This window comes from Furipterus horrens, unplaced genomic scaffold (assembly GCF_987537825.1).
Source record: "Furipterus horrens unplaced genomic scaffold, mFurHor1.1.pri manual_scaffold_10, whole genome shotgun sequence".
NCBI lineage: Eukaryota > Metazoa > Chordata > Mammalia > Chiroptera > Furipteridae > Furipterus > Furipterus horrens.
The window spans coordinates 64,836,372-64,861,732 of NW_028327180.1; the positions used below are offsets into that span (position 1 = coordinate 64,836,372).

The following is a 25,361-nucleotide window of genomic DNA, read 5'->3' on the forward strand; positions in this document are numbered from 1 at the left end:
AATTTGCAACATTAAATTGTTCACAAAGTTTGAAAGAAGTATATCCCAACTTTTATGGAGAATATAATACAAAAAATAATGTTTTTAGCTTGTTCCAAGAAAATGTTTTCAGTTCTAACAATGAACACATACTGAGGAATGAAAATAGCAAAATGCCACAAAGAGAGAAAAAGTCTTTCAAAAATTCTGCTCTCAGAGATGAGCAAAATTAGAAAGATAATTCTTTATTTCTCATTAAAGGAAGGGTGTGGGCTTGTGTGTGTTGATGGAATGATAAGATCTTGCTTTTCCTTTCCCAGCACCTCTGCCTAGAGAATGCTTGGGCAAGGTCATGGCCCTTCTAGTTGCTGATACTTTAGAGAAATGCCCATGGGCACATCTAACCTGGGGTGCACACAGAGAGTCCCCTGTGTCCAGCTTCCTCAAGATAATTGTGCCAAACATGTGGATGGTCCCCAGTACTGTGTTCTTCTCCACTATTTAGTATGCCTGAAATATAACATTAGTCAAGGATATCTTCTATTTAGCTCAGATCTTCCCTTGACTGAGGGGCCCCTGGGAGGTTGGTGGGGTTGATGTTTGACCAACCTGAATGTGGGCTCATTCAAAATGTGGGTTTGGTTAAACAAGGGCTTCCAAGATCACTACTTGATGTGTCTCTGCTGCACATGGTTAAGGGTCCCCAACATTTAGATAAACAACAGAATCCTTAGCTTTGTCACAGATCCTCCCTGTTTACCTGGTGCAAATTAATTTATATTACACAAGAACTTCATTATCCTATTTATCTTTCTACATTGCAGAATAGATTGTTCATCTTTCCTTAGGGGTTCTACATGTGCTATTTATAAAACTAATAAAATGTTTAGAACTTTATCCTTCTTTATAAAAGCAATGATGTAAGTGCACATAGCAGTTTAGAAAAATTAACATTAAAATTATTAATTAAATTGTGTCATAAAAGCATATTGTAATGGAAAGAACAACTGACAACCTGTCGAGGGCTCTCACTCTGGAGCTGGCGTTGCCCACAGGGAGGCTGCAGACGCTAAGCTCCCTGCTCCTTGTGGGTAAGTGTGGGTGATGCCATGTCACCTGAGCTCAGAGTGACTGCAAGACCCAGCGAAAGAAAGCACGTGAAAGTCCTTTTGAAGCCATGAAGTGCTGTGCACTTATAAACTGATATTACTAAAAATACTGCAATAACATAATTTTCCTCTGAATCTTAAGTAAAACAAAACTAGCTCTTCATAGGTTAAAGATTGTCACAATGATAAGAAAATGAACTTCCACAGATTTCTACACCAATATAATTTTACAAGAAACTAGAAGTAGAGGAATTAAGTATCTTAATTATAACCTAAATTTTTTAAAATGTTTATTCTAGTAGGATGAGTTTATAGACAAATGGTCTAAGTATATATTTTCACGAGCATGATTTATTTTTTAAGTGTCCTACTGTTAACATATATATCCCTCCTTGTTTTCTTTCCCCCTTTCTTTCTCACTTAGTCTCTTTAATTTTTTTATTTATTGATTTGAGAGAGAGAGAAACATCAATTTACTGTTCCAATTATTTATGTATTTCTTGATTGATTCTTGTATGTGCCCTGATTAGGGAACGAACCCACAACCTTGACATATAGGGAAAACCTTCCACCCCACTGAGCTACCTGGCCAAGGCTCCTCTTTCTTTGTTTTTGTTATTCTTCCCTTCTTTCCTTCCTGCCTCCTTCCTTACCTACTGCTTTCTTTTCTCTTCTTTTTCTCCTTCTTTTCCTTCTTCTGCTCACCCTCTCTCTTGCTCTGTCTCTCTCTTGTTCTTCCCTATTTTAATCTCCTGACCTCAGACCCAAATACAATGAAGGCAGCATGACACTATGACTTCTGCTAGCCCCAGTGATCAGAGGGTTACATACCTGGGCACTGTCCACCTGGTCGCCTGGCTTTTATGCTCTTGATAGGCTTGCCCAGTTTATGCATTTCTGACTTCCCAGTTCTTCTGAACCATGCCATATGACCATTTAGAAATGCACACTTTTTAATCTATGGTATAGACCTGAATTCTCCTCTCACGTTCTCTCCCTAGCTTTCACAACCTCTGAGATGCTCCGATCACGTCATCTTGAGGTTCTCATCATCTCTCTAACCCATTCCTCCTCATTAACCAAAATTAAGTTTGCAATAACCCACCCCCAAGTCACATCTCCTTGGGACACTAAGACTCCTTTTAGTCCCTGACAGCAATGGCAGTTCACCCTTGGCACTGCTCTCGCCCTTGGACACCAGGTGCATCCCAGGTGTCATGCTTCTGTTCCCCCCCAGGCCAGTCACACAGATTGTTGAGTGATTCCTGCTGTTGTCAGCTCTTTCTCAGGCTCTGGCCTCTGCCTCAGCAGAAATGACCTCACAACTGACTGAACTTTTCAAGAAGGCACACTTTCTTCTGTGTCTGTGTCCCCTGTCTTATTCTTGTTTGCCACACATTTGTGTCACCCTGTGTTTGAGTCTGCTTTGTTCTAAAGCATTGGCTGACTCATTCTCCAGAAGTCCAATTTCACCCCCTGTCTGCAGGATCTCATACTTTTCTTTCTTTTTTTGGTATATTTTTTGATTATGTTGTTACAATAGTTCCAATGTTTTACCGCCTTTGCTCCCCTCCGCTCAGTACCCCCCTTCCCTCAGCAATCCCACCGTCCTTAGTTCATGACCATGGGTCATGCATACAAATTTTTTTGCTTCACCCTTTCCTATATTCTTCTTTTTAAAAATAAATAATTAATTAATTTTTTATAACAATAAAAAATAACAATTCCCCCCTCTCAGTCTTAAGACCCTTTATAATCTTATAAAGGACAATGGTCAAAGGTCTCGTGCTCCTCTAGCTGCTTCAAACTGGACATGGTCGTCGTCCTACCTACCCTTGGGTTCAGAAATCCCTAATAAGAGTTGGGGTGTGGAGGGGAGGGTGGCCTTCCCACACAGGGAAGGATCTTGCAGACTCCAGGTCAGTTGGCTGTCCCTGTACCACGGCATGCTTGGTTTGACAGGCTGGCATACTTGTTGTATTCTGGGGGCAACAGAGTTAAAAGGCATCATTCAATCCATAACCACTAGATGACAAAGGCAGGGATTAATTTTTCAATGTCCCATATTAGGGGGAAAAAAAGACTCTTTGGAGGAAGATGTGCAAGGCACGTCACACCTGTCCAAAACCCTTTTGCCCACTATACTTAGTTTGGGCTGAGGGGAATATTTTACATTTCCCTTCTCTCAGACCTCTGGGCCCTTTCTGTCCAAGCCTTTAGGATAGAAAAGAGAAACCAGTTTTAAAGTGAAGCCCACAGACTTCACCAGCTCAGTCACTGAGTTCAGCCAAACTGTTGAGTCTCAGGAGGCAGCAATGCAGACAGGATTAAGTGAGGCCTATACCTACAGACAATCACTTAGGTAATGAGATCATAGGCTTATGCCCTATGAAAACAGAACACACATGTTAATTTATGCAACATAATCCATAAACCAGTCTCTATATCTGTGAGACTGTCTTATTGGGAAGACATCCAGTTGCAAGGCATTTGATATTCCTCTTTCCTGTAAATTAAGCATCTTTGATGATGTCACAAACCTAGTTTAACTTTCAAATGAAAACAAACTTTAAATGAAAATACACTTTAAAGGCAGATAACTGCACTACTGTATTGTCCACCAGTGAGCATTGTGGTTTTCCTTGAATTGCGATTTTTTTCTCCTTAAGATTACCCTCCTTGTCATTAAAGGGACTACATTAAGTCCAGTTTTAATTAATCCTGTTCATTTGCATAAACACAACAAGAGCAGCAAGTGATCACATATGATCCTTACGTCTGCTTTGGAGGAATTTACACAAGGAACCTTTAGGGTGATTTTCAGTCTGCCCTCCAGGGCACAGGAGCTCAGCCACATACCTGCCATTCAGCCTTGCCTGTGAACACTGTCTTTTCCAAGTCCTTCGGGTTTTCAATTGTGCTTTAAGGTCCCTTCTAGCCATCTTTCAGGAAAGCAACCTTCGTTCCTTCCCTGGAAAGATTGCCATGGACTACACAACCAACCAAGGTATCAGGCCTTTTTCTCATGAGCTTTTATTACCTTCGAAAGTCAATCCCAGTTCCTCAGGGCTTTTTGATAAAAATCAGAACCCAACCATGTCTCCTTTAGGCATGACATTCCAGTCAAAGTCATGGTCAACAAAACCTCTATTAACAACTGGTCTTATTGATGTTATTCATAGAAACTTATGTCATTGCTTACTTCTTCAAATGCCAAATTCTGGAGGGATCAGGTAGGGAGAAAAATATACAATGTGAAGGAAAATCCTTGTACTTCTAATATTCACTAAAATAGCATTTCCATATTTAACATTTTCTTTGTTCACTGTCCTACATGTGAGGTTTCTTTTTGGGGGGGGGAGGGTGTTGCTGGCTCATTTATTAATTTATTTTGCTTTCATTTTTTCCCCCCACTAAAAATTTTTGTTTGTTTGTTTTCCTATTACAGTTGTCCCACTTTTCTACCTATTGCTTCCCTGCACCCTGCCCACTCCTTCTCCCACAGTCAGTCCCCACCCAGTTGTCCATGTCCATGGGTCATTTATACATGTTCTTTAACTAGACCCTTCCCCTTCTTTGCCCCTTCTTCCCCTCCTCCCAGCCCCCTTGTCACTGTTAGTCTACTCCTTGCTTACATAACTCTGGTTCAGTTTTGCTCATTTGTTTGTGCTATTCATTAGTCGCCTGTAATAGGTGATAGCATAAGGCATTTTTCTTTCATTGCCTGGCTTATTTTGCTAAGCATAATTCTCTCTAGTTCCATCCATGTTATTGCAAATGGTAGAAGTTTCTTCTTTTTTTCTGCTACATAGTACTCCATTGTGTAAATGTACCACAGTTTTTTGATCCACTCATACAGATGAGCACTTAGGTTGTTTCCAGCACTTGGCTATTGTAAGTAGTGCTGCTATGAACATAGCGGTGCATAAGTTCTTCTGAATTGGGGTTTCAGGATTCTTCTAATATAATCCTAGCAATGGACTTGCTGGTTCAAAAGGCAGTTCCATTTTTATTTTTTTGAGGAAATTCCATACTGTTTTCCATAGTGGCTGCACCAGTCTGCATTCCCACCAGCAATGCACCAGGGTTCCCTTTTCTTTGCGTCCTTGCCAGCACATGTTGTTTGTTGATTTGTTGATGATGGCCACTCTGACTGATGTGAGGTGGTATCTCATTGTTGTTTTAATGTGCATCTCTCTGATGGCTAGTGATGTTGAGCATTCTTTCATATGACTATGAACCCTCTGTATGTCCACTTTGGATAAGTGTTTGTTCAAGTCCTTTGCCCATTTTTTAATTGGGTTGTCTGTCTTCTTGGTGTTGAGTCATATAAGTTCTTTATGTATTTTGAACATCAATCCCTTGTCTGAGGTATCATTGGCAAATATATTTTCCCATATGGTTGGTTCCCTTTTCATCTTGCTGATGTTTTCTTTAGCTGAGCAGAAACTTTTTAGTTTGCTGTAGTCCCATTTGTTTATTCTTTCCTTTATTTCCCTTGCTATAGGAGATATATCAGTGAAAATGTTGTGATGCGGGATATCTGAAAATTTCCTGCCTATGTTTTCCTCTAGGACTTTTATGGTGCCATGGCTTACATTTAAGTCTTCGATCCACCTTGAGTTTATTCTATTGTATGGTGTAAGTTGGTGGTCTAGTTTCATTTTTTTTACATGTACCTGTCTAATTCTCTCAACACCATTTGTTGAAGAGACTCTTCTCACTCCATTTTATGTTCCTTCCCCCTTTGTCAAATAGTTGACCATATAGACCTGGGTTTATTTCTGGGCTCTATTCTGTTCCATTGATCTATATGTCTGTTCTTATGCCAGTGCCAGACTGTTTTGATTACCGTGACTTGTAGTATAGTTTGGTATCAGGTATTGTGATTCCTCCTACTGTGTTCTTCTTCTTCAAGATTGCTTTTGCTATTCGGGGTCTTTTTTGGTTCCCTATGAATTTTTGAAGTATTTGTTCTAGGTCTGAAATATGTCTTTGGTATTTTAATAGGGATTGCATTAAATCTATAAATTGGTTTGGGTAGTATGGACATTTTAATGATGTTGATTCTTCCTATCCATGAACATTTATTTGCATCTTCCTTAATTTCTTTCTTCAGGGTTACATAGTTTTCTGAGTATACATCTTTTACCTCCTTGGTTAAGTTTATTCCTAGGTACTTTATTTTTCTTGTTGCTATAGTAAATGGGATTGTTTTTTCTAGTTTCTATCTTTGATATTTTATTGTTGGCGTACAGAAATGCCTTTGATTTCTGAATATTGACTTTGTACCCTGCTATTTTGCCAAATTCACTTATTAAGTTGAGTAGTCTTTTTGTGGAGTCTATAGGGTTTTCTATGTACATTATCATGTCGTCTGCAAATAATGCCAGTTTTACTTCCTCTTTTCCAATCTTGATGCCTCTCATTTCTCTTTCTTGTCTGATTGCTGTGGCTAGAACTTCCAAGACTATGTTCAATAGGAGTGGAGAAAGTGGACATCCTTGTCTTGTTCCTGACCTCAGGGGGAATGCTTTTAGTTTTTGTCCACTGAGTATGATGTTGGTTTCAAGTTTCTCATATATGGCCTTTATTATGTTGAGGTATGTTCCCTCCATTCCAATTTTGCTGAGAGTTTTCATCATAAACGGGTGTTGAACTTTATCAAATGCTTTTTCTGCATCTATTGATATGATCACGTGGTTTTTTCCTTTCATTTTGTTTATGTCATATATTACATTTATTGATATGCGAATATTAAACCATCCTTACAACCCTGGGATGAGTCCCACTTGATCGTGGTGTATGATCTTTCTTATTGTTGCTGGATCCGGTTTGCCAATATTTTATTGAGGATTTTAGCATCTATGTTCATCAGCGATATTGGCCTGTAGTTTTCTTTCTTTGTTGTGTCTTGAACTGGTTTTGGAATTAGGGCTTCATAGAACAAGTCTAAATGTCTTCCCTCTTCTTGGATTTTTTGGAATAGTCTGAGAAGGGTAGGGGTTAATTCTTTCCTATATGTTTTGTAAAATTCGCCTGTGAAGCCATCTGGTCCAGGGCTTTTGTGTGCTGGGAGTTTTTGGTTACTGCTTCAATTTCACTAGTTGTTATTGGTCTGTTCAGGCTTTCTGCTTCTTCCTGGTTCAGTTTTGGAAGATTATATGTTTCCACAAATTTTTTTATTTCATCTAGGTTGTCAAATTTATTGTGATACAGTTGTTCATAATAATATCTTACAATCCTTTGTATTTCTGTGGTATTGGTTATGATTACTCCTCTTCCATTTCTGATTTTATTTATTTGGGTCGTCTCTCTTTTTTTCTTGATGAGCCCGGTTAAAGGCTTGTCGAATTTGTTTATCTTTTCAATGACCCAGCTCCTACTTTTGTTGATCTTTTGAATTGTTTATTTAGTCTCTGTCATTTAATTCTGCTCTAATCTTGATGATTTCCTTTTTTCTACTCGCTCTGGGCTTTCTTTATTGTAGTTCCTCAAGTTCTTGTAGCTGTAGTGTTAGATTGTTTATTAAAGATTCTTTTATCCTTTTTAAGTAGGCCTGTATTGCTATAAACTTTCCTCTGAGGACTGATTTTGCTGTATCCCATAGGTTTTGGGTTGTTGTGTCTTCATTTTCATTTGTTTACAGAAACTTTTTGATTTCTTCCTTGATGGCATTGTTAACCCATTCATTATTTAATAGCATGTTATTCATTCTCCATGAGTCTGGGTGTCTTTGATTTTTTTCTCTGAGGTTGATTTTTAGTTTCAAGGCATTGTGGTGTGAAAAGATGCTTGATATGATTTCAATTTTCTTGAATTTGTTGAGGCTTGTTTTGTGTCCTATCATGGGGTCTATTTTTGAAAATGTCCCATATGCATTTGAAAAGAATGTATATTTTGCTCCTTTGTGGTGAAAAGTTCTATATATATCAGTTAAGTCCATTTGATCTAGAGTATTGTTCAATGCCTCAATATCTTTGGTGTTTCTTTGCTTCAAAGATCTGTCCATTGTTGACAATGGGGTGTTAAAGTCTCCTACTATGAGTATGTTGCTCTCAATATCCCTCTTGAAGTCCTCCAAGATTTTCTTATATATTTGGGTGCTCTTATGTTGGGTGCATATATGTTTACAAGGGTTATATCTTCTTGATGGATTTTCCCCTTAAGTGTTATGAAATGCCCTTTTTTGTCTCTTTTTATGGCCTTCATTGTCTGATATAAGTATTGCTACCCTAGCTTTTTTTATGTCCATTTGCTTGAAATGTTTTTTTTACATCACTTCACATTCAGTCTGTGTAGATCTTTTGTTCTAAGGTGGGTCTCTTGTGAACAGCATATATGTGGGTCATGCTTTCTAATCCATTCAGCTACCCTATGTCTTCTGATTGGTGCATTTAATCCATTTACATTTAAGGTTATTATCAATAGGTACTTATTCATTTTTATTTTCCCCCTTTATACTTGTGTCCCTCTCTGTTTCTTCTTCTTCTTAAAGCAGACCCTTTATTATCTGTTTGGGTGGAGATGTATTTCTTTTAGCTTTCGTTTGTCTGGGAAACTCCTTATTTCACCTTCCATTTTGAATGAGAGCCTTGCTGGGTAGAGTAGTCTTGGTTGTAGGCCTTTGTTTTCATTGTTTGGAATATTTTTTGTCATTCCCTTCTGCCTTGTAGTGTTTCTGCTGAGATCTGATGATAGCCTTATTGGAGCGCCCTTGTATGTTATTAGCTATTTTTCTCTTGCTGCTTTTAGGATCCTCTCTTTGTCTTTGTATGTTGCCATTTTAATCATGAGTGTCTTGAAGTGGGTCTGTTGGGGTTCATCTTCATTGGGACCCTCTGTGCTTCCTGGACTTGCATGACTTTTCTCTCATCAAGTTAGGGAAGTTTTCTGTCATTAGTTTTTCAAACAGATTTCTATCCCTTGCTCCTTTTCTTCTCCTTCTGGAATTCCTATGATACAGATATTATGTTTCATGTTGTCCTGCAGCTCTCTTATAACCTCTTCATTCTTTTTAAGTCTTTTTTAATTTTGTTGCACTGTCTGGGAATTTTTTCTACATTGTCCTCCAGCTCATTGATTTGACCTTCTGCTTCCTCTAGCCTGCTTTTAATTCCTTCTACTGTGTTGTTCAATTCAGAAGTTGTATTCTTCATTTCCTCCTGGCTCTTATTGATAGCTTTTTTGTCCTTTTTCATGCTGGTATAATGCTCAATAAGTTCCTTATAGTTTCTCTGGAGTTCTTTGTAGTTTTCTTTGAGCTCACTTTCTTTGAAGCTCATTGAGCTTCACTATAATCCATCTTTTGAATTCCATGTCTGATAGTTTGCTTCCCTCTAGTTCATTTAGCACTCTTTCTGGGGATTCTTCCTTTCCTTTCGATGGGGAGGGTTGTTTCTCTGTCTCCCCATTTTTGTGACTCTTCTTGTTTGTTGCTACTTCTTAGATTGATCTGGACTTCCTGGATCTGCCTCTGGTGGCGTCAGAGCATGTACCAGTCTGGGCCTAGGCAGCCTGTTGGAGACTACCAAAGATCGACTGCCCTTTTCTGTCTCCTTTAGTTGTTAGTCTATTCAATCTGTGATCAGCCATCAGGCTTAAGGATCGAGGGTGGGGCAAATTAATTCCTGTAGGTGGGGCTTTTGCTTCCCCTCAGGCTGATGGTACTTGGAACAGAATGGCTTGCCTGCAGTTTGGGGAATGAGTCAGCACTGTGACCCGTTCTGCTGCTCCCTTAGTTCTCCCTCAAAGTCACCATCCCAAATTCTCCCCAAGCATCTCTAGTCCTCTCTGCCCTCCCTCTGCTTGAGCCCAGGGTAAGTGGGTGCCAAAATATTTTTGTACATGATCTGGTTAAGAGCTCTTTTTCTCCAGCTGTTTCTCTCAGACCAGCAAGAAATCCTGTGGCTTTTTGTTTTTCACAACTGGATGCTATTTTACTTTCCGCTCTGTTGCTGTAGGCTGGGAAGCCAAGCTGGGGGTTTAGACCCTGCTCTTCTCAGGGGGAATCCTTGGCTTCTGAGCTATTTCTCAGTCCCTTCAGCTGCCATCTGTGGGAGCCCAGCCAGCCCTTTCATGTCTCTGCACTTCCTACCGGTCATATTATGCTGAAGCGGCCTTTTCTGTCTCTCTGTGTTTATAAGACATCTTCAGCTAGTGTCAGTTGGTTATTCAGATGATTTCTCCACAGTTAAGTTGTAAGTCCAGACTGGTCCTTGGAAGAGGTTAGTGTAGCTTCCACTTACTCCTCTGCCATCTTGCATCCAGCCAGGATCTCATACTTTTTGTATCTTTACCCCCTTTTATTGAATTTTTTAAGACTCTATCTTAAAAATTGAGCCCAAAATTTCTGTTGAGGGATGGACGCAGATATCAACCATGCAAGATGCTTCCCCAGGAACCAATGCTATGTCCTCTCTACCTCCCTCTGTGCCACATGTTCCCACATGGGTGTATGCATGTGCGTATGTGGGGATGGTGTATCTAAAATACATGTGTACCTCCCATGAAAATAATAAAATAATTGACACAGTAGATATTGTTTATAGTGTACTTATGTCCACAATGAGAAATAAAACATGAAGGGGAATAATAATTATTATTATGATGATAACCAATACATGTCTTAGTCATTAACATCAAAGAGAATCACTAGAAAATTAAAGCAAGGAAACAACAAACCAACAAACGCTTTGTTAGTAAAAATTCTCATCCTTCTAGAATAACAATTGTTGGCTTGGGTCCCTAAAATACTATTAAAAATGCTTCCAAAGTATATGATTGTATGACCACTATGCTGTACAACTGAAACTAATGCAAAATAATATTGACTGTAAATTGTAATTGAAAAACAAAATTTAAAATATACTATTCATAGCTACTGACCATTTCTTTAGAAAAAGAATAAGTAAATTAATGAAGGAGCAATGATATTACTCATCAAAGCTGTAAAACCTTGGACACTCCCACCCCAAAGTAGATTAAACATGTAATATATATACTCTTTTAGAAAGAGAATGGGCTTAGGGCAGAGAGAATTGAATTGATTAATACAGATAGCCCCATGGATTTTCAACCGGGGGCAGTTTTTCCTCCCACCCAAAGAGACATTTGGCAATGTGTGGAGACATTTGTGATTGTCACAGTGGGGGGTACATCTAGTTAGCAGAAGCCAGGATGCTGCTAAGTTTTCTACATTCTACAATGTTCAGGATGGCTCTCTCTCTCTCTCTCTCTCTCTCTCTCTCTCTTTCTGTCTCTCTCTGTCTCTCTCTCTCTGTCTCTCTCTCTCTCTCACACACACACACACACACACACACACACAATTTTCTAGCCCCAAATGTCAATAGTATCAAGGTTTGAAAACCCTGAGATAGCCTAATACAGGCCCCAGAATCAGACTTCTATAGTCTTCCCCCAAACACATCACAAAAGTTACAATAAATACTTTCTAAGCTTATTTACTAGGTATAATACACATGGAAAATCTTTATTGGAAATTACTATGGGAGTATAAGACATGGCCTTCATTGACTCTTTCTGTAATATAACTGGAGATGTTGGAGAGATGTGTTATTAGCACTGAGTCCTGAGATTTTTATGTAAAAGACTATATAGTCATTTACCAATTTACCAAAAGTTCCTCTTGGTAGACATAAGAAGGACCCATAGTCTCAGTGCTATGACAAAGGCAGAGTTAAAAAGTTTTAATAGTTTTGCTTTCATTAAACTCTCAATCGTCTGTGAAATAACTGTGCAGATTACTTGTGATATGTTTTTTCTTCTCCTAGCCAGTCTTGGAATTGACCCCTTGTGATATCACCTGTGTGGCCTTTGGTGCTGTCTGGGGAACTTGGAATTAATGAATATTATGATTTTTACTATACCTCAAAAAGTAGGTTTCAGAAGGAGTTAAGCGTGGAGATAAGTTTATAAGATAAAAAAAGACAGTGAACCACTCTCTTAGAATGAGCTTCAAGAAGGGCATTGGAGAAAGTTTGAATTTGATTACCTACTTTCACCCCATGCTTAATTCTAATTCTTGATTTCAGTTGTTTTATAAAAACAATACCAGATAATTATGATGAACAACTATTAAGTATTAACATTTGAGCATCTACTAAGTGCCACTTAATGTTTTATATTTACATTTTCCAACTAATCCTTTAAACAGCCCAATGTGAAATGTTTCTTTGTTATTGAAGGGGACGATGAGGGTGATGGAAGCTATGGTTGCTCTTCTTGAGTCACACAGTTTGTAAGAGGCAGGTCTGGATCCAAATCCAGCGTTTCTGAGTCTGTACATGGGCCATGGTCCCGATCCCCAAGTTATGACTATTCTGGAGTGCGTGGTGATTTATTTTAATGTTTAAACAATTTACTTTGTTGTATTTTTTTCCCACTAGGGAAGTCATAAGTTTTATGCTAACTTTAGAAGAGGCACCTTAGAAATCAAAATATAATATATGTTATATATATTGATAAAGCACAAAAAGGTTTAGGATCACTAATTTGACAATGGCAGGTACTGATCAAGAACATGGAGCATTGTTCTGAATCCTGTTGACATTCACCCATTGTAATGTATAATTATGAGCTAATGTGACATCTTATTGCATATGTTAAAGACATTTACTCTCTTGAAGAGGGCTTTCACCTGCTGAGAGGAGAAGCTTAACTAAGTTTAAAAATGCATTGCCTAAAAATGTACTGAATCATATTGAAATCACTAATTACTATTGATATTACTTTGATTTATTTAATGTCTTGAGATGGAAGGTTTTATCTAAAAAATTTAAATTTTTGCTTGTAACACTTATCTATACACAGTGTCATATTTCAGTGTTTTTAATGGTAAGGAGAACAGCATAGTTTTTTCTTAAAGCAAAGTGAATAATTAAGTTGCACAATCTTCTCTGGTTTTATTTACTTAAGTGTTCTTTCACATTTTGTGTTTTTTCCCCTAATTATTATGTGGCATGTGGCTAAAGAGTCACAAGCTACAAAAGGGTAAACAATGTGAAGTGTTTTTCTGCAATATTGACCCTAAAGCCCATTCCCCAGAGTCACCAGAGTCGCCCATTTATGAATCTTATAATTTCAGAATATTCTGTGCAACTAGATATACATAGCTATAGATAAACACACATACACTCTTATATACATACATATACTTGGCTATATAAGTGAGTATATTATATAAATACTCTACTGTACTTAGGTTTTTTTTCACTTAATAATATCTCTTAAAATATTGCACTGTAACAAATACAGATTTACTTCATTTCTTTGAAGAACTGCAAAGTGAATTGCTGAATAAATGTTGAGATTTGTCTTTGGAAAATAAGCCCAAGAAGCATTTTAACTGTCAGAAATAAACTTTTAATTCCTTTTTTCACATATTTTCATTTGTTTAATTCAGCTTTGGAGCTTATGCCAGTCATGTTCTTTCACGAATTTTCACACCTTCAAATTCAGTATTGTTTGGTTGCCATCATTTTTCTCCACCTCTTCATATCACAATGAATTGGTTTCCCTGTGTGACAAAACTGCCACCAAAGTACTATTCAGAAAGCTCTCTGGCTTTGCAAGTAGTGTAGAACTGATTACTCATTTCTCTGGAAATAAGCTAGTGTTTCTCAAGAGGGACCATGTCTTGATTATATATTTCCTAATAAAGGTAAAAAAAGAAGATTATTTTGCTACTCTCATTAATCTTCAGACTTAGAAAAAATCAGAAAAAAAGTTATTGTTATTTTGCTTATATAGTTTAGAGACTATATCTTACCACTATACCAAAATTAAGAATGTTATTTTTTGTTCTTCCAAACATTCATTTATTTATTTATTTTTATTATATTACCTTCTTTAAGATTCACAATTTACTTTAGTGTATTTATTGTCAATCATTCAATAAATTATAATTAAACACCTGTTACAGAATCCCTGGGCCGCTCCAATTGAAACAGAACCCATGGGCTGTTTAGTTAGGGGCCCAATTGCCCACTGCCAAAAATATAACTCTCAATACCAGAGTTTAGTGAAAAGAAAAAGAATTGTTTATTTAATAGTTATATAGATTTAGATTTGTGGATTTCTGCTGTTAAGTCTTATGTTCCTTAAAACACCCACAAACACATCCTTGCCTCCCCCTACCAAACCAGGCTATTATAGAAAAGTTAGAGATACCATTTCCCTACTTTCTAAACACAATTCAGCTTTACCAGTAGCTGCCAATCATTCAATTCTGATTGGAAAGGCCTTGTCTGTGTTAAGGTGCTTGCCAGCTTTTAATCCAAAACCTCGTGGGTTCTCAGCCTCCTGATAAACTGCATGTAGTTTTTCCTTCTTTGTAATCCGCATGGAGAACCCAGTTAAAAATGTCTGCCACCCATTTTTAAATCCCTGATTGCGTCCTGTGACGCAGTTGGCATGGTTCCCAGTTCTGACCATTCACAGAACCTCACGCAGGCTGTGTGCTTTTTCCATTGCCCCCCTCCCCCTCTTGAGGCCTTGGAAGCATCCAATTATTTGCATAACAAAGACACTAGCCCCTAGCCTCAGGCATGTGAAGGCATCCTGAAAGTTGCTTCCTTCCCCATCCCCCAGCTGCAAGCTCTGGGGTTTTTTTGGACACCCCTGTTCTGTAACACACCTACCATGTACTAAGCAGTGTTCTGGGGAACTGGGGATACAGTGGTGAACAGAGTAAGCCAGTGGTGGAAACAGAGAGACAAATTATACCATGTATTCAAAAAGTGTCATGAAGGAAAAAACAACAAAGGTAAGCAGGTAAAAAGGAAGAGAAAGGGTATATTTCAGATAGGGTGCTCAGATTAGTAGGAGACAGGAGATAATGGTGGCTTATACTGGGATGATAGTGGTAAAGTGAGAAGTTAGGTTTTCCAAACATTTATTGAAGGCCCCGTGTTTCCTAAGTATTGTGCCATATATTCAGGGTTCACTAAGAAAAGTTCCACATTGCTCTATGCAAAATCGACAGCAAGAGATTTTGGAAGCATAATTTTTTGTATCTGGGCAGCTGATGATCATTGATCTTGGCATCCAAAAAAAAAAAAAAAAAAAAAAAACACGCTCCCGCCTTCAATAAGGTTAATAAAGGAGAACAGCAAGTGGGTGGAAAAAAAAATAGAACATGACATTCTATAATCAAGGTGTGCATTGGACACTGTGGGAATAGGAAGGTAGCCAGGTCGGGGTCAGAGGAAGGTTTTGCCATGAAGGTAATGCTTGATTTGAATCTTCATGGATGAAAAGATCACCCAGAAAGAGAAGGGATTGGGGGAGGAGCGATGCAGGAAGTGGAGAAATAGGGACACATTCAAGCAGAAGGAAATAACTCAATCCAAGGAGGCAGCCATGTATTTGGGGAACTGGAAGCAGTTTGGCACAACTGGAGGGCACTGAGTTCGTGATGGCTGCATGGAAGTCCCAGAGACAGGTGGAATGGCCAGCCGAGGGGCTGTGAGCGGCAGGAGTTTCGAGGCAGGGAGCCACGTGAATGCGCTGGAGCTCTGGCAGCTGCATGGCAGATGGAGTTGAGCAAGATGAGAGTGGATCACTTCAGAAGCTACTGAAATAGTCCAGGCATGAGCTGATGAGACACAGAACTAAGCACTGGCAGGGATGATAGAAAGAAAATAACAGTTGGAGATTTATCTAGAAATTAACCAGAAAGAGCTTAATTCACTCCAGAATCATGCTGGACCTCCTGACTAGTAATCGATACCCTAAATATTGAGGCTCCACAGCGCATATGAAGAAAAGGGTGAGTTCTCAAGGAGCAATGATGTTCTCCACTGCAAGATTCTCCGAGGTGCAATAAGGGCCAGCGCAGAGAGGAATCTCTTCTATCTGGGGAACTGCAGTCTCAGTCCTGCAGGAGCCTGGCATGTGGATGGCACAGAGAGGGCTCAGGGAACAGATCCCAGAGGCCTCATTAAGTGTGCGGACTTTGGCCTTTAGGCTCGGGAAGCAGTTTGCAGGTTTTAAGCTAGATAGGCCTTTTAAAAAGTTTACTGTAAAAATCGTGTGGAAGACAGATTGGAGCCGGAGTGAGACCTGGGGCAGGAAGAACAATAAAAAGGCTAGTTTAATAACAGAGGTGAGGTGAGGATTACTCAAGTCATGGTAGGAATGGAGGGCAGGGCACAAGGCAGATGTTATGAGTTAGAATCAGTAGTAGTAGTCATGAAGCAGCAGGAAGGGGGTAGAACAAGAGAGTTGAGGATGGCTCCCACATCCTGGAAGGGCCCCCTGAGAGCAAACAAGACAGGAACAGCACACAGGGGGCCACATCCCTTGGACATACAATGTGTCAGGTGTAGGTTCTGTTGAGTTTTAGGAAGTAGAGAAGGCCAGTTGGTGACTGAATACATGGGACTGAACGTCAGTAGTATTGTCTGGCAAAAGATGCAAAAAAGATCTTAGAATTATTGTGTAGAGCTGGCAGTTGTATTCATGAAGATGTACCCAGATGTTTGGGAAGAATGCTGATTGAACCCAACTTCATGGCTCTTGTCCAGCCTCGTTCCCGTTGGGGCCACTGACAAACAGTTTTTTCTGCAGAGAATGTTTTGCTTAATGGCTCCTTCCTCATAGAGGACATCCATGACCACCCTGTTTTAGATGTGGCCCCCCACCCTCATTCACATCACTGTCATCACTATCACATTCCCATGTTTTATTATCTTTATAGCATATACCCCAATGATCTTGGATGACACTTACTTGGCATCCCATTGTCACTCCTAATTCCCTCCATCCCAAAGTGCCATGAAGGAGGATCCTCACTACTGATTTTGCCACTGTACTTCCACCCCAGCTCTGTACCCCAGGTGCAATAGGTACTTGAGAAATATTTGAACTATGAAAGAAGGTCAAATTCCTAACACCAGATGTGATTTTATTTATATATGTGGAATATGTCATTGTTGGATGTATTCTTATTTCCAAGTATATGTGGATTTACAGAAAGACCATGGCAGCTTTTTTTTATGGTGCTATATCTTACATATTTTTGTTAATACAGCATATATTACTGCAGTACCAAACTTCAAATATTTGTTTAGATTTCATAATCTAAGTGGAGATTTTAATTATCTTGATATTTTAGTCAGAATCTCTTTATCTGCAACTTTGAGTCACTAATTGTTTTTAAAGATTTTATTTATTTATTTTTAGAGAGGGGGTATGGAAGGAGAAAGGGAGAGAGAGGAACATCGATGTGAAAAACATCAATGGGTTGCCTCCTGCACATGCCCTAACCCAGGGACTGAACCCGCAATCCAGGAATGTGCCCTGACTGGGAATCAAGCCAACAACCTTTTGCTTTGTGGAACAACACCCAACCAACTGAACCACACCAGTCAGGATAGACCAGTAAATTTGTGACAGTTCTTTTCCAAAAGAGATTAAATTTTATTTGGAAGATTTTTTTTTAATTTAAATTTTATGTAATTTTATATGCCAAAAATAGCTATAACATTTATTTAAAATATAAAACTTAATAATAACAGAAACATTTTTGAACTCATCATCCAACTCAATAGCCAGGTTTTCTTCAATAAGTAGATCTGTCTACAGTATTGATTTTTCCTCTGTCCTAACCCCTGTGCCTCAGCATAGTATCCAATATGTTGGGTTAGAGCTCATCATTTTTCTGTTGTAAAATACAATTCTATCATGTGAGTATGTATGCCTAACAACTATATTAATTAATTAATCAACCAATTAATTAATGAATTGATTATGTTATTGAGATTTATAAAAATGGTATCACACTCTGTAGAACCTTCTGATACTTGCTTTTATCACTCAGCATTACTTTTCTAGGATTCACTTATGTTATTTTGCATTGTTATAGTTAATTAATTTTTACTATTGCATAATATTCATTGTGTGAGTATCATAAATTACTTATCTAGTCTTCTTTTAATGAACATTTTTTTCTTTTCTCTTTTAGTTTACTTCAGTTTTGGTTTTAAGATTTGTGGTGTTGTTTTGCTATTATAAACTATTAAGATGACTGTTTTTGACAGCTTCTTAGTGCAAGAATTCTCTAGAGTAGTACTTCTCAAACCATCTTTGTAGAATGATCGGTTTCATTTTTCTTTTTTATTTACTTTATTATTAATACTCCAAAGGTTAAAAATATCATTTTGTAAAAAAAGCAAAGACTATAAAACTTCTAAGAAAATTAAAAACTCTAGCCTAATTTTTATTAGCTTTAACAGCTGTGAAATTACTGTTGGATTGTTATTAAAGTTTCATTTCAGTGCCCATTTTGTTGCAGGCAGAAATAAAGAGTTTGAGGACACACTTTGCCAAACCGTGCCCTAGGGTGTAATATCAGGTATGGACTTGCCATAGGCTCTATTTTGCCAAGTGATGCCAACTTGTTTCTCAGTGATGGTCTCAGCTTACTCTCCCAGCACTGTGCATGCACTTCTCTCCAGTGTCCAAATAATCACTAACACTTACCTTCTACCATTTGCCAGTTGGATAAATATAAATGGTTGTGCAATGAGGTTTAACTGAATTTCTCTGATTAGTTATAAGCTTAGGCACCTTTGTATAATGTATCAGCCTTCCTGTTCCTCCTGTGTGAAATCTCTGCATCTTTTGCCTATTTTTCTACTGATTTGGTTATATTTCTGTGGATACTGTATGCTAAACCTGTGCCAGCTGTATGTGTTGCAAATGTTTTCTCCCAGTTTGTGACTTGCTTTCCACCTTTAAGGCAAGTTTAATTGCATCAACATATATTCATCTCTATACTTCCCCCAAATCTTCACTTTTTATGAGAAGTCACAATTATGGATAAAATTGTAGCTACATCTACAGATGGAAGTTTTGAACATATTTAAAGAATATTCAGGTAAACTAAGTAAAAAACTTATAAAGAAGTTAACCTATACATGAGGAGAATGATTTAATAAAATGGTAACTATTTATTCTATTTAGATTTTCTATAACATATATGTATGTGAGAATATATATAGTATTAGTATTTTTCTCATTTACATAATTAAAATAGCAGGGAAATGAATAATCCCACTGATTCAGATACACCACAAATAAAAAAAGACTGGCTAATACATTGTATAACCAGAAAACACAGTGTTGGAATTCCCATGGAGACATCAAATCTTCAAGTCTGCAAGATTTGTATTTGGAAGAAAATTTGAGAGAAAGCCATAGGATTAGTAATAAAGTAGGTTTCCCCCCCTTTATCTATGATGAAACTCTTCCTTTCCAATTGACAAATTGTTTCTTTTTTCTTCTAAAATTTCCATGTTCATTCCCCCCTTCAAAGATAAGAAGTCAGAGCAGGAAGAAAAAAAAAACCCTAGAGAATATGAGCTATGGTCTCTGAAAGACAGTAATACAGAAGTAGTAGAGTTAAAATTGTTTATCAGAAAATCTTTTACTATGGCTGTCCTTTTTAAGAGTCTAGCTAATCACCTGAGCACAGGTGTGTTCTTTCTCTTTGGATAGTGGCTTCATTTTATTGGCTGTGATAAAGCACCAACCACAAATAGCAGGTACATTTTGAACATGCTAAAGCATTTGCATCTTTTGCTAGAGAGAATTAGATTTGTACAGCTACATATTTTGTGGAGGTATATTTATTTCCTTGATACCTCTTCTTTTCATTTACAAAATATAATAAATGCTTATGTTTAGTTTCATCTTAATGCCTGATCTATATTATATTGAGATTTTAAAGTAATCCATAATAACATGTGAATTTTGAAGCAAAACCAAAATGAACAACTGAAATTACCTGGGGCCACCTTTAAAAATGTTGGCAAGGTAGTTAAAAAGAATTTTTTTAGTAAAATCTTGTCAATATGCAGCAATCCAAGCTACCACTGTATACAGGGCTTCGGGTTATTTGCTATAGACATACACCTTAATGCATAAAAAAAATTAACTCATAAAAATTTCACTTATACATGAGGAGGAAAATAAAATAAAATGGTGACTATTATGATATTTTGAATTTTCTATTTCTTTAACTGAGCAAAAGTATTCCAGAGTAGAAGATTTAGTTGTTATGCACAGAGTATTTCCACAGGGTTTATTTTCAAAGACAAAAATGTATTTGCACTTAAAAAGCCACTTTCATTTTAAAAGATGTATTATTTTGGTGATCCTAGCATATGCCTAAAGCAAGTGTGAAATTGCTTTGGTTGGCATTTAACTTGTACATAAGTGGTAGATAGCTTTATAATTAATTACCTAAGAGTCTGTTCCCTGGATTTGTCTCCTGTGGAACTGGTAGTTTATAATAGGATAATTCAAATGTATTTTCTCTGAATTAAAGAGTATTTCAGCGCCCAAAACCTAATAAGCCTCAAAATGCCTAGCATCCCTTCAAAATTCTTAGGGTTTTCTTATCTTTTATTGGCTCCAAGTGATACTCAGTGTTCAAAACTGTTACCTACCTTCATTCTTTCTCCAATTTCTTTTATATAATACAATCTTTTACCCAGACTCTACTATCCAGAGAAAAGTGAGAAAAAAAATCATTGTTCTCAATACAATGTCTCCTACTGTATAAAAATGATAGACGTGTGGGCTGAAAGGAAAACTAGAGTCTCTAGGTGTTCTGTAGACCTGCTTGTATGTGTTCAGGGAAGAAGTTGCGTCCTGTGGTCTTACATTCTATTGAACACTCCCCAAATAGGTCTCCCTCCACCTCTTTCCTGTTCTCAGTTCCCTGGAATCATATAGAAAAAGTTAATTTTTCTTTTATTTCCCAGCTCTCCAAATATGTGAAGATTACCATGATCCTCCAAGTTTTCCTCCTATCCTCATAGTCTCAAACCACTAACTTTTCCATTAACAGCATTTCTGCTTAGATTTGAATCCTTTCACCATTCAGACTCTTTTCCCCAAAGCACTCTATTAAATGAGTCAAAAACTTAAATGCCAATAGGAATCAGGCAATTAATGTGAATGTGGGGGTTTGATGGACAGCATATCAGAAATACTGCACATTAAACATTTAGGAATAGTCTTCTCTTCCATTAAGAAATATGCCGTCTCTTTTTTCTTTTAGCATGTAGCTAGATCACTTGCTATACCATTTTTAGTAGAAATAAAGGTAGAATAATATATAAACTTTCTACTTAAATCTTCCATATAAAAAAAAAAGGTACAAATGTGATGAACAGGGTCACTGACATTTGGCTACTATTGAGGGATGCAGTAGTTTGGCAGCAACTGCAACATCTGGAAGGAGAAATCACACACAGCCTGAAGAATCAAGGGCTGTTCACCTCTGGTAGCAGGTGCCACGTGGCAGTCTGGACCCTGCTTGTTAGAGCTTCCACCTGCCAACCAGCCTGGAAATATGGTTTCTGCTTTTTGTTTTTGGGGTGTTTTTATGTGAAACTTTCTAATTTTTAAATGTTAGTAGCGATTTTTTAAAAAAGAGAAACAGAGAGAGAAAGAGAGAGAAAGACAACAGAAGAAGAGAAAAGAAAATCTCTATGTTTCAATATCATACTTGCCAAACAAAATACATCTGTACGCCAGACATGGCAGGCTTATAACTCCTGCTTACCGATTGCTACTACAGATGTTGTTTTCAGGATTGAAGCTCACTTGGCAGAAGTGTGGAGCCAAAGAGGCACAGCTGGACTAAAGAGGCCAGCACCAGGTGCCAGTGCCTATCTAAATTAGCCAAGAGCCTTTCATCCCCTTGGGAGTCTGACCACAGGCTGTGGGGAGGTCTCACACCCACCAAAATATAGGCAGGTTTCTCTGAAGGGCTGGTGGAGCCAGCAAGGGAGGACCCCATGTCAACAAGGGCACTGTAAGTGGGCATGGCCTAGAGCTAGGGAATTCAGGGACAGCCAGGCAGGCAGAGATTCTGAAACTGGAACCAGTTTCATGGCAGAAGGTGGACTATAGGAAAGAAGGCAAGACAGAGAGCAGATACTAGAATAAGAGCTGGTAGTAGGGCTGACTTGATGCTGAACTATTAGCACAGAGTCCATTATATGAGGTCTGTCCAGAAGGTATCCAGCCATGTACTTTGAAAAACAGAGACATTTGTTGAAGAAGATACAAGATACAAGAAACACTATACATAGGACAATGACTCCTCAGTCCCCTTCAAAGTAGGCACCTTGGGACCTCCCACAGTTTTTCCAATCGCCATCAGCTGCCACATTCCCCATTGTATTTTCCTGAATCTTATTGACAGTCTGAAATCTCTTTTCTTTCAAAAGTGATTTTAATTTTGGGAAAAGTCAGAAGTCACAGGGCTGTAGTGGAGCTGTATTGGGGGCAGTGTCACATGGGTGATTTAATGTTTCACCAAAAAACTCTGCACGAGATGTGATACATGAGCAGGCACATTGTTGTGATGAAGCTGTCAGTCACCAGTTGCCCATAGCTGTGGCCTTCTGAATCATCCAAATAGTTTCTAAAGAGGAATGTTCAAGCTTAATGCAAAATTTGATGCAGATTTGTTGCTCTGCTTGCTCTGTCACTTTGAATTAAATGGCCATATAGTATACACACTCACCCAAGGGTATCTACTCCCCCCACTGGCTAGTACAGTGAAGTCGTCATTGTTCACACGTGTGCATTCCAGTCCACTCTCCTTGGCTGCCAGGTTACATTAATGTGGCGCAAACTATTCTTGTTATATTAACAATGGCCGGACTTTTTCCAGACCCACCTCATCATATTCTCTGCCCAGAAATAGGATTGGTTCCAGAGCTGAGAATGCGGCTGAACCTGTGGTATGTAGGAGGTGCTGAGAGAGTGGGAGGGAAGGAAGCAGGACTGAGGAAAAAGCAAACAAACAAAAAATACAGGCACATTATCACAGAGGCAATTTTATCCTTTAACTAAAAACCCCAGGGATGAAGATTATTTAAAAAGTACAAATAGGTGTGTGTGTGTATCTTCCCTTTGCTAAAGTAGAGCAATGATAAAACTATATCAAAGGAAAACATCAAAAAAAAATTCAGCCAAAGCTAGAGATTATATATATAAAATGAGATATATAAGATATATATAAGATATATTACATATGTAATATATAATCTCCCTAGCTTATATATGTGTGTGTGTGTGTATATATATATATATATACATATACACATACACATAATATGTATGCATGTATGTATATATGTTCTAAGATATATATCTTAGAACCATTATAGAGAGTACTCCAATCACTTTTATGTTCTTTAAATAGTCTCTTATTTAAAGACAGGTTCATGTTTTTCAGCCGATGTTTTTCAGCATCTGCGGAGCACTTAATATACAAAGAAATATCCATTTTTAATAAAATCGTATAGAAATTCATTAATATTGCTCAAATATTTAAAATAATATTTTAATTTTAAGTTAATATTATTTAGTGGGGATGTAACAATATAATCATTCACCAGGATGTATATTATAGACATAATGAAAACAAGTGAAGCCGTTAGCTGAGTTCAGCATGCACTCAGGTTTCTTTTCTTATTCTTTATTACACTAAGCTGGAAGACTTTTAACTCAAAATTACAGATTGTTGGGAATGGAAGCAATGTTTGCTGGTTCTACCACAACACTTTAGATATTGACAGAAACATGGGCATAGAAATAATTAAAAGGCTTTTTATCAAACACCACTGAGAGTGTTCCAACAGATGCTATGTTGACAACAATATCAGTGAAATCTGCAAGGGTAAATTTTCAATTAGAGAGATAGGTTAAAATATTCTTAATCCACCCTTTAATTTTATTTGCCTCAGGAAAATCACTTCTTGTTCACTTGAAACACTTGTATATTTCACCACATATACATGATTCAACACAGCAGGCTAAGTACATGTGATATTCTTTACTTCTTCCAATAAGTTTATTAAAATTATAGAAAAGAAAAAGAAATGGTGGAAAATGACAGTGGGTAAGAATACATTTAAAACACAGCAATAAGAATAGGAATAAATCCAGGGATGTTAAGTGCAAACACACTTTAAGAATAGCAAAAGCAGATGGAAGCATGTTTATTGGTAGGATAAACCATGATAAGAGGGAGCTGCAGTGAAGGAGCAAGTTACTAATCCATCAAGTAGAACCTCAGAGAAACAAAGGGCTTGCTGTGGCAGGTGCAATCTGTATACAAAACCATGCTACATCAGTTTGGCTCACTCTGGAGTCATCCGTAATGCTATTACAAGCAGATTGAAGAAAAATGGCAGAGAACTCAACTCTAACAAAACGTAATAACCATCCTAAGGAAAGATAATGACTGCTACCATGCTTGATAGTGTCCCTAAGTAAAACGCATCTCTTTCTAACATTTGACGCTCCAAACATAATTGAAAGTCCCTAAGTGTTTAGGTGGAAATCAGAGCCTGACAGTGGACAGGAGCTACCAAGAGATAGAGTTCCAATAAGCCTATTTGGCACCAAAACTAGAAGGAAAACAGAGAAGAAAAGCATTGTATAATTGCATCAATTAAAAGCAATCCTTTATTCCTAAAGATTAAATACACTCAAAGATAACAAAAAACTAGAGAAAAATAGTTCTATAAAAGACCAATGTAAACAAATATAACTGACATTGTAGGAAACAAATAATTAGGGAAACAAAAAATCTAATTAGCTTACATTCAATATTTGAAAACATGCTGCATTCATAAAACTAGAACAAATTGCTATACAAATAAATAATCAGTGAATAAGAGCTTTTTAAAAGTTAGATTGTTATTCTATGATTAACAAACTTAAAAAATTAAGATAAATAGAGTCTACAGAGAAATAACAATTATTTTAATGTGGGAACCTCAATTGGACCTGAAAGAGAAAAGGAACATTAATGTAAAAGCTGGTAAAAGCCTAATAAAGCTTGTAGTTTATTTTAGCTAAGTCTTGTACCAATATTAATTTCTTTTTAAAAAAATATTTTTTGTATATTTTATTGATTATGTTACAATAGTTCCAATTTTTTCCCCCTTTGTTCCCCTCCGCCCAGTACTCCCCTTCCCCAGCAATTCCACGCCCCTTAGTTCATGTCCATGGGTTGTGCATACAAGTTCTTTGGCTTCACCCTTTTCTATATTCTTCTTTTATTATTAAATTAATTGACTAATTTTTTATAACAATAAAGAATAACAATTCCCCCCTCTCAGACTCGGGACCCTTTGTAATCATATAGGGGACAATGGTTAAAGGTCTTGTACTCCTCTAACTGTTTCAAGCTGGACATGGTTATAGTCCTACTTA

General features: G+C 37.6%; 1 protein-coding gene and 1 pseudogene across 1 annotated transcript in view; both read left to right on the forward strand.

Annotated features, from left to right (window-relative positions):
- Nucleotides 1-25,361, forward strand: part of CHSY3 (chondroitin sulfate synthase 3) — a 335,828-nt gene that overhangs the window by 268,755 nt on the left and 41,712 nt on the right. The gene's annotated exons all lie outside the window — the stretch shown is intronic.
- LOC150000519 (U11 spliceosomal RNA) lies at nucleotides 15,057-15,159 on the forward strand (annotated as a pseudogene).